This window comes from Oryctolagus cuniculus, chromosome 2, assembly GCF_051225735.1.
Source record: "Oryctolagus cuniculus isolate XC-2025 breed Fujian yellow rabbit chromosome 2, ASM5122573v1, whole genome shotgun sequence".
Classification (NCBI taxonomy): Eukaryota; Metazoa; Chordata; class Mammalia; order Lagomorpha; family Leporidae; genus Oryctolagus; species Oryctolagus cuniculus.
The window spans coordinates 76,866,014-76,879,864 of NC_142868.1; the positions used below are offsets into that span (position 1 = coordinate 76,866,014).

Consider the following 13,851-nt stretch of genomic DNA (forward strand, 5'->3'; position numbering starts at 1 on the left):
GACTGGGACAAAGTAATTTATTAGGTCACAAGTCGGGTAAGATATAAGAGCCTACATAATCCTTGACAGTTCTGGAGGTAGAGGTTGGATGTTAACAAAAAAATGCCTTTCTAGAAGACGAGGAATGGGGACACTATGGGCTGAAGAGCAGTAACTAAGGGAAGTCCACAGGACCTTGTAGTGAACATGTTGACCAAACTGTATGATTAATGGCAAATGGTCCTTCACCATTATCCACTGATGAGGAGAAACTGAGGTTGAAAGAGGATGTACCAGGAAGCAGGGGCAAAAGCTTCTACAAATGGAATATCATTGTAGTTAACTCTTCTCCAGCTAGAGTAACTTTCTTGGGAATCTGGTGGCCAGCTCAGGCCCACTAGATTGTAACAACTAATATTGAGATTCATCCTAGATTAGCACATTTCCTACCTCTTTCACACAATAGTCACAGAAGTATATGTATGGTGAGTGTGTACAGAGGGAAGTTTAGGACCACTATTAGCAAACCTAGGCTGTTAGAAATTCAGCTGGTTCCCCTGGTGGTGAGGGGAGCAGGGAGTGGAACGCTAAGACTGGCAACAGCTGAGCCATCTTATGGCTGGCCCAGTCTCTCCGAAGTCTGTCATACTAACCGTAAATAAACTGCAAGACAAGTGCAAGGGTACAGAGGTGAAGCTGTGTTCAATGGATCCTGGCTCTGCTAAAGGTGAATTAGCCCTCTCTGGAAGATTTCTCTGAGACAGTGAAACTCCTGGGGAAACCACAGAAGCCATACTAACTAGTGCTCCTACTGCCCCTGATTGGATTTATAGTGCTGATAAAGGGGACTCACTGAAGAATGAGAAGGTGACCCAGAAATATGTACATAATTTCTTGTGGTCAGCCTCATCACAGTGGAAAATTGTGCTAACCTTTATGTTGGAATAAGGCAAAAGCTTCAGGGACTCTACCATGACCATAGGGTCACAGGTGTCCCACATTAAAGTGAGCTCCTTTAAAAGGTGCCCCTGTAGCAATTAACCAAGATTTGGCCAGAAAGTATGAGTAGTCCCTGCTATGAGGCTGTGTGTCTGTGCTGCTGAGCTATGGGGTTTACATGGATAAGTTAGGGGACTTGAACACCCTATATAGAGTACTGGGCAGCATGAAAATACCAGAAGTTCATTTGGTTGAACTGAAGCTGCTGCTACTCAAGATGGGAAGTAAGCAAGAAGCATTGTTTGGTAGCACAGACCCTCTCTCCTTTCCTCCCTCCGTCTTTTCTCCCACTTTATACCTCCCCTCCTTTCAGATGAAAGAAAATTAAAGGTGAGGTTGAGGTTTTCCCATCCCTAAGGAGGAATCAAAGCCTACATCTCAACCACCAGAGTTTATTTTGGAATTTTGAAAGGAAAGGAACACCCACTTCTAGAGATTTTTGGATATGAGCAAAGAAAAATGGTCTGGATTCAATTAATGCGATTTGGAAAGGGTTCATGGTGGGGAATGGAAGCTATGTGATCTTGCCAGCATATTCTGTTTTGTCTCATGCTTCTACTTCTGAATGTATAGTAGGCATTCACGTGTTATATAATGGTTCGTCCCATAGTGCCAGAAGCAATTCTCTTGTCTAGGAGTCATTGGAAGAGAAGTTCTCACAATCTCCTATCCATACAACCCCCTCCCTACCGGGAAGCCTAACAGAAATAGTAGCATCTTAGAGAAAGGAAAGCTGGTCTTGATGAAACATTTGAAAGGAAGAAGTGTAGTAAGAGATGTGACAACTCCTAGCATTATATAGATGATTAAAAAAAAAAAAAACAGGCGTTCATAAACAAAGTTCACAATCAACAACTGGATTCAGCTGCTGCTCCCCTTGCATGAAAGGTTGCAGACACTGTAGGATTAATTGAATCATTAAATCCAGAACACTTGATGTGTTCCTTTACATATCACCTATGCATATTTAGGCATTTGTGTTGGCACCAAAGGATCCAGATCACTTCCCATTGGCACGGTGAAGTCTCCCATATAGGATTGTCTAACTCACCTGGGGTTGCCTAAATTTTCCTGTCATTTAGTACTAGGGTTTGGCACAGTTGCTTCCAAAAGTATTCTCTGTATCCATGATGTTAAGTGAGAACATAGATCCTTAGTGACCCTGTGGTTCCACTGCAATTACTCCATCAGGAGTGACTGATAAAAACCATGAAAAAAAATAGAATTCCCTACCAAGGAAAGATTTTTGGAGCTATGTGAGTGGATTCACAAGGTTCGGTCCTTCTGATGGTCAAGGAAAAACTGTTGTCTTTACACCTCGATGCCAAAAAGAAACCTAACACAATGGTCTCTTCTGGGATTGGTTACAGAAGGTACCTCTCTTGGTCACTCTTGTCCTTTATGTCAGATTTTTCACAAATCATCCCTTAAAAAGTTTGAGCCCAAATTCATAGCCTCTACTGGAAGCTGCCCATGCAACTGAGATATTCTCCACCTGGGCACCCCACAACCTGTTACCCACTTTAGGTGACTAATTATCTCACTACTTGATTGCAAAATATGGAGGAAAGGGAATAGTTTATAAAATTGTTTGTGTAAAAACCATCAGATATTCTCTGAGAAATTAAAACACATTTTGTTTGAAGCAAAGAAGTTGAAGACACACTGTTCTTGCAAAGAGACTGCGCATTTAGAACTCAGGTTTTTATCCAGTTAAGGAGCAAATTTGCCACTTTGGGGGTGTGGGTCAGGGTAGACAGCAGCTGGCAGAACAGGGGGGCTCTTTGAAGCCTCAGGCAACTTCCCTCTTACCTGTTTCACAGGATGCCCTGAGCAGCTTATCTGCTTTGCCATTTGCATTGCAAGGAGTCCAGAAGGGTCTGGTTGGCACCAAGGATCTCAAGAAACTGGAGGAAATGTCACAGGTGGAGGGGTGGGGGAGGGAGTAGGGGAAAGGAGCAACACGTCCTTGAAATCATATCAGCTGGGCTGCCAGGGCTATGTGGCAGCTATGCAGAAAATGAGTGCGCTTAATTGCTGTCGGTGTGCAAAACTCAAAACCATTCTCATCATACGGGCGAACAGAATCCTTGGTGACGCTTACTATATTTTTACTGACTCTTGGGCTATTTCCTATAGCCTGTTTGGTATGCCACTTGGGAAACTACACACTGGTAAATTAAAGATAGCAAAACTGGGGAAATAATTCACAGCTGCTAATCAACACGTCTGAATCACTCATGTAAAGCATGTAATAGCCTGTTCTCTGGTGAGACCAGCTGGAATTAAGCAGCTTATTGAGCCTGCACTGCACAGATTGTCACCCTTGCTGCCTGTGTCAAGCATGGTACCGCATCCTCCAGCGTGGAGCGGGTACAGAGCAGCAGACTGCATATTTCTGATGCAGAGGCAACCACTCAAGACAGAGGCTGAACTACGTGCCTCAAAAGGAGGGAGGCCACATTGCTTGGGGTGTTACCCCAATCCGTTCCTGCTCTTTTTCGTTTGATTTTTTTTAATATGTTTATATAAGGGGGACAAATTTCCGGTGTGTTGTATATAATTTGAACAGCATAATGATACATCTGATGTAGGCAGGATATAGGATAAAATCGATTAGGTTTGTGAGCTGGATGACCACACTTTAACCATGCCTCCAATGTGATCTTATCCCCCTACCTAACCACATCTATATGCCCACCTGCCAATCAGGCTAATTAACCACTCCCCTTTGGAAGAGGTTTAAGGCCTGAAAAGTGGTGAGCCCAGCCCTTTTTTGCCTTTTTCACCACTACAAACCCCTGTTGCCCCGCGCGCCTTTGAGGCTTTGCTGCCCGTGATAAGCTGTTAATAGTTGATCAAAACCAGACACCTGATGCAAGAGGCTTTTGACCTGCTTTCAGCTTGGTATGATTCCAACTTAATCTCTCCTATGCATGTCTCTCACTACATAAACAGCTTAAAACTTATCATGTCGCCTGGTTTATTTGTGCCAGCATTCAGATTTCTTCTCCCACACAGCTTATTAATATTTTGGATTATTAATAAGCAAATCAGTAACATTTCCACACAATCCTCCCTATCTCCCTTGCTCTAGCAATCCCTCCTCCTTCCTTATTTTAATTTTTATGACCATCTTTGAGTTTGCTTTATAATCACAAGCTTAATGCTCCACTTAGTGAAGAATTCAAGTAGTAAGTAGAAAAACCACTTTTCCTCAGAAGTATAAACAAGGGATATAAAAACTATCAAACATCAAAAATCACAACACTTTTTGTACTTTGTATATTATCACAAATTGGGAAAATATGATTGGGGGGGGGGAGATGTCTTATTTCACCAGGCAAAATTGCATCTAAACGAATACATTTTGTTTCAAAAAAAAAAAAAAAAAAACAGGATTTTAGGCTGCTCTAAACTACTGAACCCCTCAATGCCAATCACACTTCACCATTCCTCCTTTGTAGGTGAATTCCTACAACATAGCTATTGTTGCAGGACTCTTGGTATTCTGTTGAAAAATACAGCTAGTGCCAGGACCATAAAGAACATGATGAACTGACTGACCTCATGCAAGTCACCCAAAACGAGGATCAACTAAATTATTCAAACTGAACTGGAAATATGAGTGCTCACCAGCCAGCTGGGAGGCCCCACTGGAGATGCTGGAAACACAGGTACAAAAACTGATGCGTGCTTCGCTTGGGGCTTTCTGACAAAAAGACTTTCTTTCCAAGGGTACCAAGTCCCTGCCAGGAACTATGTGAAGGTAAGTTTTTCTTAACTTCTTCCTGAAACATTGTGACTCATATGTTAGGAATAGTCTTAACAGAATTCCCAGATGACCACAGAGATTTCCAAACATGAGGTCATCCTTGATTAATCAGAGTTTCCCAGAGGAGTAACTGTTGGAATATTTTTTGTATAACCTGCAGGCAGTTATCTGCACATGGGGAGTCAACTAATTGGAGATGGTACTGCAGACCTGGCTCCTGACCTTGGCTGAAGTGACCAGTGATGCCAGCTTGGCCCTGGAGAACAATCAGATCAGATTCAGCTAACTGACCAGAGTTGTTTGGGATGATGGAGTTTTCTTATATTTTCCACTGACAGGGCAGGGCAGAGTGGATACTCATGCTAACAGATCCTGCTAACTGAGACCAATACCATAGACTAAGTGAAATGGTCAATACAGAAACTGATGGCTTATGGGATTTGTTTGGCTGGTTAGGACTGGGATCGCAGAAGGTATTGATTGAGGTGTCTGTGTGAAGTCCTGTTGCTAATAGCCCCAATTAAATGCTATATAAGACAAGTTGAAAAGATGTAGCCCAGTGTCCATTACTCAGTGAGGCTCTTACAGTGGCATAGGCATGGAAAATTCTTCAGGAGTAAGGCTCTCAACTCTGTATGTCTTATGAGTAGGGCACTGACTTCCCTTTGTTCTGGATTCCCTGTTAAAGAATGTCTAGAAAACAGCCATAGAAGATACAGATATTTTGTGTGTCTGTAGCAAAGGACAGGGATGTTTCCTGTCTGGTGTAAGAAAGGTAATGTTCCCCTATGGAGTCTTCAGCATACATGCTAACTGCCTGTTACCAAACTTAGGTTCCTCTCTTGAAGGGCAACCTAAGGAAACCAAAATAAAAATGGACTTTTCTCTGTGATACTGTTGCTTTAAGTAATGAACTGTCCTTTATCTCTGGTGAGGAATGCTTACACACATGAATGTTGGCAGACCCACCAGGACCAAGAAGAGAATGGTTCTCATGGGCCAAAGTCATGTTGAGGGCCTGAGTAGACTCTTCAAGAGCTACTATGTATAGAATGCACAGTGTTGCAAAAGAATTGCAATTGAAACACAGAGTCTCCAGGTATTGGTTATTGATTTACCTATCAAGCAGAGGGAGAAAAAGATATGGAGGGAGCACTCAGACTGGGAAAGGTGGTTGTCAGCTTTCTAATGTCTTCTTCCTTAGCAAGAATCTTCTTGGACCACTCCCCTCAGCTCCCCAAGCTATAACCACAATGACTTTTCTTGGTTTCTGCAAACAAACCAAGCTTTTCCCCTTTATGGGGGTCTTTCATGAGCTATTTCTTCTGCCTAGAATGTCCCTTCCTGTCGCTCCCTGTCTTCGTGGAGGAACGACACAGGACCCTGCGCTGTTCTTTTGTCTGCTCGGCCCTCCCCGGGTTTGCTGCTGGTTCTTCCCGGGTTGGCTACTATCCCTTCCACCTCCGTGGAAGGGCAGTTCCCCCTGGCCACATTCCCCACTTCCGCAGGGGAGCGGCACACCGCCGGCCGGCTTTCTCGGGGGCTGCACAGGTGTTCCTTCAGCTAGATGTTCCCCTTAGATGTTCCTGGTGCATGCCGTCTCTCTCCTCCTTTATAGTCCTCCTCTGCCAATCCCAACTCGGCTGCCCACACGCCGAGTACGCTGCTCTCCTCCAATCAGTAGCAAGTCCTACAGTTTATTGGTTGAACTGGAGGCAGCTGTGCAGAAGCTGTTTACTTCTCTCCCAGCGCCATATTGTGGGAGAGCAGATGCATAGAATAAGTCTTAATTCCAGTAACTCAGTCCAGTCCGAATTGCTCCCCACACCTTCCCAAGATCTTTGCAATACTGCTACATCTTGCTTACACTCAAATCATTAAGAAAATATTTAGTGAGACTTTGTATGTACTAGGTTTTGTTCTATATTCTTGGGATACAGCAGTAGTAACACAAAACCACACACATACACAATTCTGTTACTGAAACTTCTGTCCTCTAAGGACATAGACAAATGTAAAATCTCATACTGTTGGTGGGAATGTAATCAGTATGGCCATTACGGAAAATAATATGGAAGTTCTCAAAAGTCTAAAGATAGAACCACCACATGATCTAGCAGTCCCACTACTGGGTTTATATTCAAAGGAAATGAAATAATTATATCAGATATCAGCACACGTTTGTACAGTACTGTTCATAGTAGTCAACTGAGATGTCCAATAGATGAATGCATTTTTAAAATTTGATACACAGTAGAATATTCATCCATGTATGTCGTTCCCCCTCTTCATGGAGGAACGACACAGGACCCTGTGCTGTTCTTTCGTCTGCTCGGCCCTCCCCGGGTTTGCTGCTGGTTCTTCCCGGGTTGGCTACTATCCCTTCCACCTCCGTGGAAGGGCAGTTCCCCCTGGCCACATTCCCCACTTCCGCAGGGGAGCGGCACACCGCCGGCCGGCTCTCTCGGGGGCTGCACAGGTGTTCCTTCAGCTAGATGTTCCCCTTAGATGTTCCTGGTGCATGCCGTCTCTCTTCTCCTTTATAGTCCTCCTCTGCCAATCCCAACTCGGCTGCCCACACGCCGAGTACGCTGCTCTCCTCCAATCAGTAGCAAGTCCTACAGTTTATTGGTTGAACTGGAGGCAGCTGTGTAAAAGCTGTTTTCTTCTCTCCCAGCGCCATATTGTGGGAGAGCAGATGCATAGAATAAGTCTTAATTCCAGTAACTCAGTCTAGTCCGAATTGCTCCCCACACATGTAAAAGGATGCAACCTGATTGAAAAATGTATGGAACTGGAGGACATTATGTTAAGTGAAATTAGCTAGGTACAGTAAGGCAACTACTACAAGTCCTCATTTGTGTAAACTAAAAACATTGATCGCATAAGGATATTAGAATAGTGGTCACTATAGTCTAGGAAGGATGGGGTGAGAAGGGATATAGAATTTATAGAACAGGCATCTGAATACAGTTAGGAAAAGTTAGTTCTAATGGTTTACAGCAGAATAGCATAATATTGCCTATGACAACTTATATTTCAAAATATCCTGATAAGAGTTTGAAGATTACCAAGACATGGAATATTACTCTGATGTGAACACTGTACATTGTGTACATGTATCAAATTATCTCACTGTAACTCATAAGCATACATTTCAATTTAAAAATTAAAAATCACTGGCCTTGTAGAACTTTGATTCTAGTGGAGTATTTGAACATAGGCTATAATTATATAAATATATGGAACAAATGTTTCAAATGAAGACAAATGGTATAGGAAAAACAAGCTGGCAAGGGAGATGATGAATAATGGTAGCAGTGGAAGTTCTATGCAGAGTATAGGAATTCTTAAGAGTAACCTGTGATCAAAGAACACAAGAAGTGTGAGGGCTAAGTCATGGAGGAAGATGGACCGAGGCAGAGGAAATCCGAAGTTCAAAGACCCAGACGTAGCACTGTGTTGTGCCATGATCAAGGGTCAGGAAAGGAGCCAGTGTGGCTGGAGTATAGTGGAAGAGAAGTAGTTAATGTCACAAAAGTATTGATGATGAATCCCATAAAGCCTTATAATCAAGGTGGCATTTACTGTATGGAACAGGAAGCTGTTTCTACCTTCAGACCAACTGGATGATGGTTGACCTGAGAAGAGAAGGAAATGTGAGAGGAGCAGAGCTGAAGTCAGACAGTGAGTTAAGTTGGAGGGAAAGAATCTAGTACAGAAATAGAAGGAGGAACCTCATCTAGGAGCAACAAGTTAATCCTTCAGAGCAACAGGGGGAAATCTGACACAAATATGGAGACTTGCTGGTGGAAACTTAGGAAGCATTTCTTTTCATTACTTCAATTTTTGTCTGTGATATAGGAAGGAAATGATTTATCAGAAAGCAAGAAAAAAATTTAGGTATGAAATAGACTAGAAAAATGTATTATTGCCAGCAGAGTTGAGTCATCGGAGATTGTTGATCATGAATTTCATGAGACTTCTCACCACAGCTGTGTGGGTTTTCTCCAGTCTTTGCAGGTGTGAATTAAGCTGGTCATTGCTTGAGTCGCAACATAATATTATCTCTTCAGAGAAATCTCCATTCTCTACTCTAAATTGGCCACTCGGGAATATCGCCCTTTAATTTTCAGCATGGTGTGCACCACTATATATTTTTGTTTTGTTGTTTGGATGTTACCTGTTTCTCCCATGGGAATGTGAGAATTAGATATATTTCTACCTCATTCAGTGCTAAATTATAGAACACTGTTTGGTTTGTATTAGGTATTTAATAAATATTAAACTGATCACTCCTTTTGAAAATACTTAGGGTGTGTGTGTTGTAGAGGTTGAATAGAAGGAAAATAACAGTTCAGTTTTTATTTGAAAAGCAGAATAATGTGGTAGGGGGTTTGTGCTCTTCCATTCTCTGGACCACTCCCCAAACCTATACAATATCTGGGCTGGGCCAAGCAGAAACCAGAAGCCAGGAGCTCCATCTGGGTCTCCCACAGCCATGGCAGGAATCCAGTTACCTTGGACACCATCCACGGTCTCTCGGGTGCATTAACAAGAAGGTGGATTAGAAGTGGAGGTAGAACTCAATCCATGCACTCAGATGTGGAATAGAGGCATCCCAAGGGGCAGCTCAGACTGCTGTGTCACAATGCTTGTCACCTCTTATTTACTGAATTATATATTGTGGATGGCAAATAGACATCCTATGAAGCACACGACTCGGCTCATCTTTACCTTCATGTATTCTAGAATGGAAATCAAGTATCTTCAAAACAGTGCAGTGTGTACTTTCTTAATAGATGAGTTTTCACACTGGAAATGAGAGGAGGTGGCAAAGGCTGCCACATAGTTGATAGGAAAGAACATCATCTGTGACTTGAAGCTTTGTAAACTAGGATGGTAGGAGAGCATGCACCTGTTTTATCATGAAGATAAATAAACATAATTAGTAGACTCACAGCTTTGTAAGGAGACAGTAGTGCATCTTCTTAAATGTGAAAGGCAGAACTTAAATGAGCTTTCTTCATTTTTCAAGTTTAAAAAATTTTCCCGAATGTGTAAGATAAGGCAGGGAATGGTTTTGTACTCAGCATGAGCAATGATGTGAAAATTATTGGGAGAAAATTAGGCCTGATGTTAAAGCAAACAATTCTAACAGAGCTAGCCAATAATGGAATAGTATTGCTCAAAATAATGGACTATTGTCATCCTGTTGTCTTCCAAACAGGAAGCAGAGTAGATGATTGCTAATCCGGTTTACAATTAATTCTCTGTCAGGCATTCAAGTGGATAGACCTGTGCATATAAATGAAAATATTATAAAAGCAACTCAGTGTTCTTGCACGTAAATGATAGCATTGCAATTTACCATTACACATAATGACATATGTTAAGGCTAACAATGAATGCATGTTGTTAACTATACAGGATAGTCTAAGAAAGGGCTTGTAATCCTGCTTATATGTTATCTCGGACTTCAGCTGCATTTAAAATCGCCAAATAGGCAGTTCTATAAAGAGTCTTCAAACTTTTCCTGGAAAATGCATATTATAAAAATAAAGTATGTATTGCAACATTTTTGGGGCACTAAAATAAACTTACCTTTAATTCCATATATGTTCTAGGGTCTCCTCATACCAGCAAATGGGGCAATAAGGAGGCACACAAGTTGAACAGTAATTGAGCAGGTACCTCTCACGAAATACTCAATTGGAAGAAGTTTGTAATCCTCCTCCACCAAGGTGAAAGTCTCTATTCTCTCCATTCCTACTTCTATTACCTTGGTTTTTTTTTAACTTTTATTTAATAAATATAAATTTTGAAAGTACAACTTTTGGATTATAGTGGCTTTTCCCCCTGTAACCTCCCTCCCACCCACAACCATCCCATCTCCCACTCCCTCTCCCATACCATTCTCCAAGATTCATGTTCAATTATCTTTATATACAAAAGATCAACTTAGTATATACTAAGTAAAGATTTCAACAGTTTGCACCCACAGATACACAAAGTATAAAGTGCTGTTTGAGTAGTAGTATTACCGTTAATTTACATAGTACAACACATTAAGGACAGAGATCCTACATGGGGAGTAAGTATACAGTGACTCCTGTTGTTAACAATTGACACTCTTGTTTATGGCATCAGTAATCACCCGAGGCTCTTGTCATGAGCTGCCAAGGCTATGGAAGCCTCCTGAGTTTACCAACTCTGATCTTATTTAGACAAGGTCATAGTCAAAGTGGAAGTTCTCTCCTCCCTTCAGAGAAAGGTGCCTCCTCCTTTGATGGCCCATTCTTTCTGCTGGGATCTCACTCACAGATCTTTCATTTAGGTGTGTTTTTTTGTTTTGTTTTTGGTTTTTTTTTTTTTTGTTGTTGTTTTTGCGACAGGCTTTCCATGCCTGAAATACACTCATGGGCTCTTCAGCCAGATCCGAATGCCTTAAGGGCTGATTTCCAAGGCCAGAGTGCTGTTTAGGACATCTGCCATTCTATGAGTCTGCTGTGTATCCTGCTTCCCATGTTGGATTGTTCTCTCCTTTTTAATTCTATCAGCTAGTATTTGCAGACACTAGTCTTGTTTATGTGATCCATTTGACACTTAAGCCTATCATTATGATCAATTATGAACTCAAACTGATCACTTTGACTATAGATGGCATTGGTACATGCCACCTTGATGTATTACCTTGTTTTTAATTCATCACTTTTTGGCTTTGAGAATTTCAACTTCCTCCCTGGCTTCCCCATTCCAGTTGCTTCTCCACGTAAGGACTAAAGTGCTGCTTTTCCAATGGAAATCAAACTGGGCCAGTATCCTGCTTTCAAATACGTGGTGACTTGCCGATGGGCTCCTTAAGAAATTTTCCAACTCTTTATGATCGGAGCCTCACAGATGGCTTTAGTCACATCTCTGGTTTTGTTTCCACTCATGATATCTCACCCATGCTTAACTTCAGATCCTCAAATTTATATACCTTGATTCTCTTCAAGTTTGGATTTCTGCCAGGAGTTCTATCATGCATTTGCATTGGTTAGAAAACTACCATTCCTGAGGTATCACAAGACATTTCACCAGGACCTCTTCTGGAGGTGATGAATATTCACAAAAATAGCATCTTTCATTGTGATCTTCTTTGTAATTTTCAATCTCACTGAGAACAAGAATTGTCTTGTTCCTTATTGCAGCCCCAGTGCATATCACAGTGCTAGGCTCATGATAAATAGTCAATAGATCTGAGCTGAATACATTTTTTGCTGATAATAGATTTAAAATTGATTGTATTTTTTTTGACAGGCAGAATGGACAGTAAGAGAAAGGTCTTCCTCTTCTGTTGGTTCACCCACCAATGGCCACCGTGGCCAGCATGCTGTGGCTGGCGCACAGTGCTGATCCGAAGCCAGGAGCCAGGTGCTTCTCCTGGTCTCCCATGCGAGTGCAGGGCCCAAGCACTTGGGCCATCCTCTACTGCACCCCCGGGCCACAGCAGAGAGCTGGACTGGAAGAGGAGCAACCAGGACAGAATCCACTGCCCCGACCAGGACTAGAACTTGGTGTGCCGGTGCCGCAGGCAGAAGATTGGCCTATTGAGCTGCGGCACCAGCCTATTAATTGTATTTTAATTATATGCATATACACACATATTACATACATACAAATACATCATTGACACATACAGACCCAGACATTTGTCAGGATATTTTGAATGTTCAGAAGGTTTTTAATTTATAACATTTCATAGCTTCATTTTATGAATAGTCTTAATTATGTGTTTATATGAGATTTTCTGACCTATTTGTGACCTATTTGTCTCTTAAGACTGATCCATCAAATGAAGTTAAAATTTGAAAAATGTAATGTCACTGAAGGTAGCTGGGCTTAGACATCATAGAACATTATTCTTGGGTATGTCATTTTTTTTTGTTATTGTGCAGAGACCTGAGGTTTTGCCGCTGCTGTTCATGACATAGACTATCAGATTCATTTTACAGTAGGCTGCACACTGCAAACAACCCCTGAGATATACTCCCTTTCCTCGTCTGAGCCAGTGACATGAGCTGCCTCAGTGGAATCTGTCGTGGTTGGTTATGAGTGACACATAGAAAACAAAGGGTTTTGCCTAACACTGGGAAAATGTGGAAGACGCTACTTGTTCATAGCTCTGTGCATGCTTGACTGATGACACTGGTTCTGTTTCTTTGACGTGGCAAGAGCATTTGAAGCAAGCATATGTGAAGCTAAGCCTGGGGATAGGAATTCCTGGCAGCTGAGGAAAGGGAGGTGTAGTTTGCCAATGCCATCTGCTTAATTTTCCTAATAATCTAACACCTGCCAGGGAGATACTTCTTGTATCCCAAAATGGTTGAACTGTAGAAATACCAACAAGTAACTTGCAAAGCTCTTCCCTCTTGTTACTAAGAGTGGCTTTCCAACTTGCCTCTACTCTAAAATGATGGCGATGTTAGTATCATTCAGCAACATCACCACCACCACAATGATGCCCGTTTCCTGACAGCATTCCTGGCACCGTGTTTGAAATAGGAGAGTGATTAAACAACTGGATTCTGAGAGAAGTACACCTTTCACCTGATAGTAATTTCCACTGTTTACCGCACTTCCATAAGAGGCTGTCTGGATAAAGACCTGATATCCTTTGGCTTTTCTGTTTTCTTGGAACCAGCTTTGAAATTCACCTCTGGGGTGAGAGTTTACAAGTGTTCTTTCTTTTTTTTTTAACTTTTATTTAATGAATATAAATTTCCAAAGTACAGAATATGGATTACAATGGCTTCCCCCCCATAACGTCCCTCCCACACGCAACCCTCCCCTTTCACACTCCCTCTCCCCTTCCATTCACATCAAGATTCATTTTCGTTTCTCTTTATATACAGAAGATCAGTTTAGCATACATTAAGTAAAGATTTCAACAGTTTGCTCCCACACAGAAACATAAAGTGAAAAATACTGTTTGAGTACTAGTTATAGCATTAAATCTCAATGTAGTACAGCACACTAAGGACAAAGATCCTACATGAGGAGTAAGTGCACAGTGACTCCTGTTGTTGACTTAACAAATTGACACTCTTGTTTAT

The 13,851-nt window shown here is 41.8% G+C and overlaps 1 long non-coding RNA gene across 3 annotated transcripts; it reads left to right on the plus strand.

Moving 5' to 3' along the window:
* The first annotated feature begins 1,015 nt into the window (after nt 1-1,015).
* LOC149127844 (uncharacterized) lies at nt 1,016-10,530 on the plus strand. Of its 3 annotated transcripts, none has more exons than XR_016229945.1 (3): nt 1,016-1,202; nt 4,477-4,655; nt 10,381-10,530. It is a non-coding gene; the product is annotated as an uncharacterized LOC149127844 (long non-coding RNA). The 3 variants fall into 3 exon arrangements; XR_016229946.1 differs by lacking the exon at nt 1,016-1,202 and adding an exon at nt 3,681-3,885 and having other exon boundaries at nt 4,446-4,655; XR_016229947.1 differs by lacking the exon at nt 1,016-1,202 and adding an exon at nt 3,682-3,885.
* Nucleotides 10,531-13,851: the final 3,321 nt, after the last annotated feature.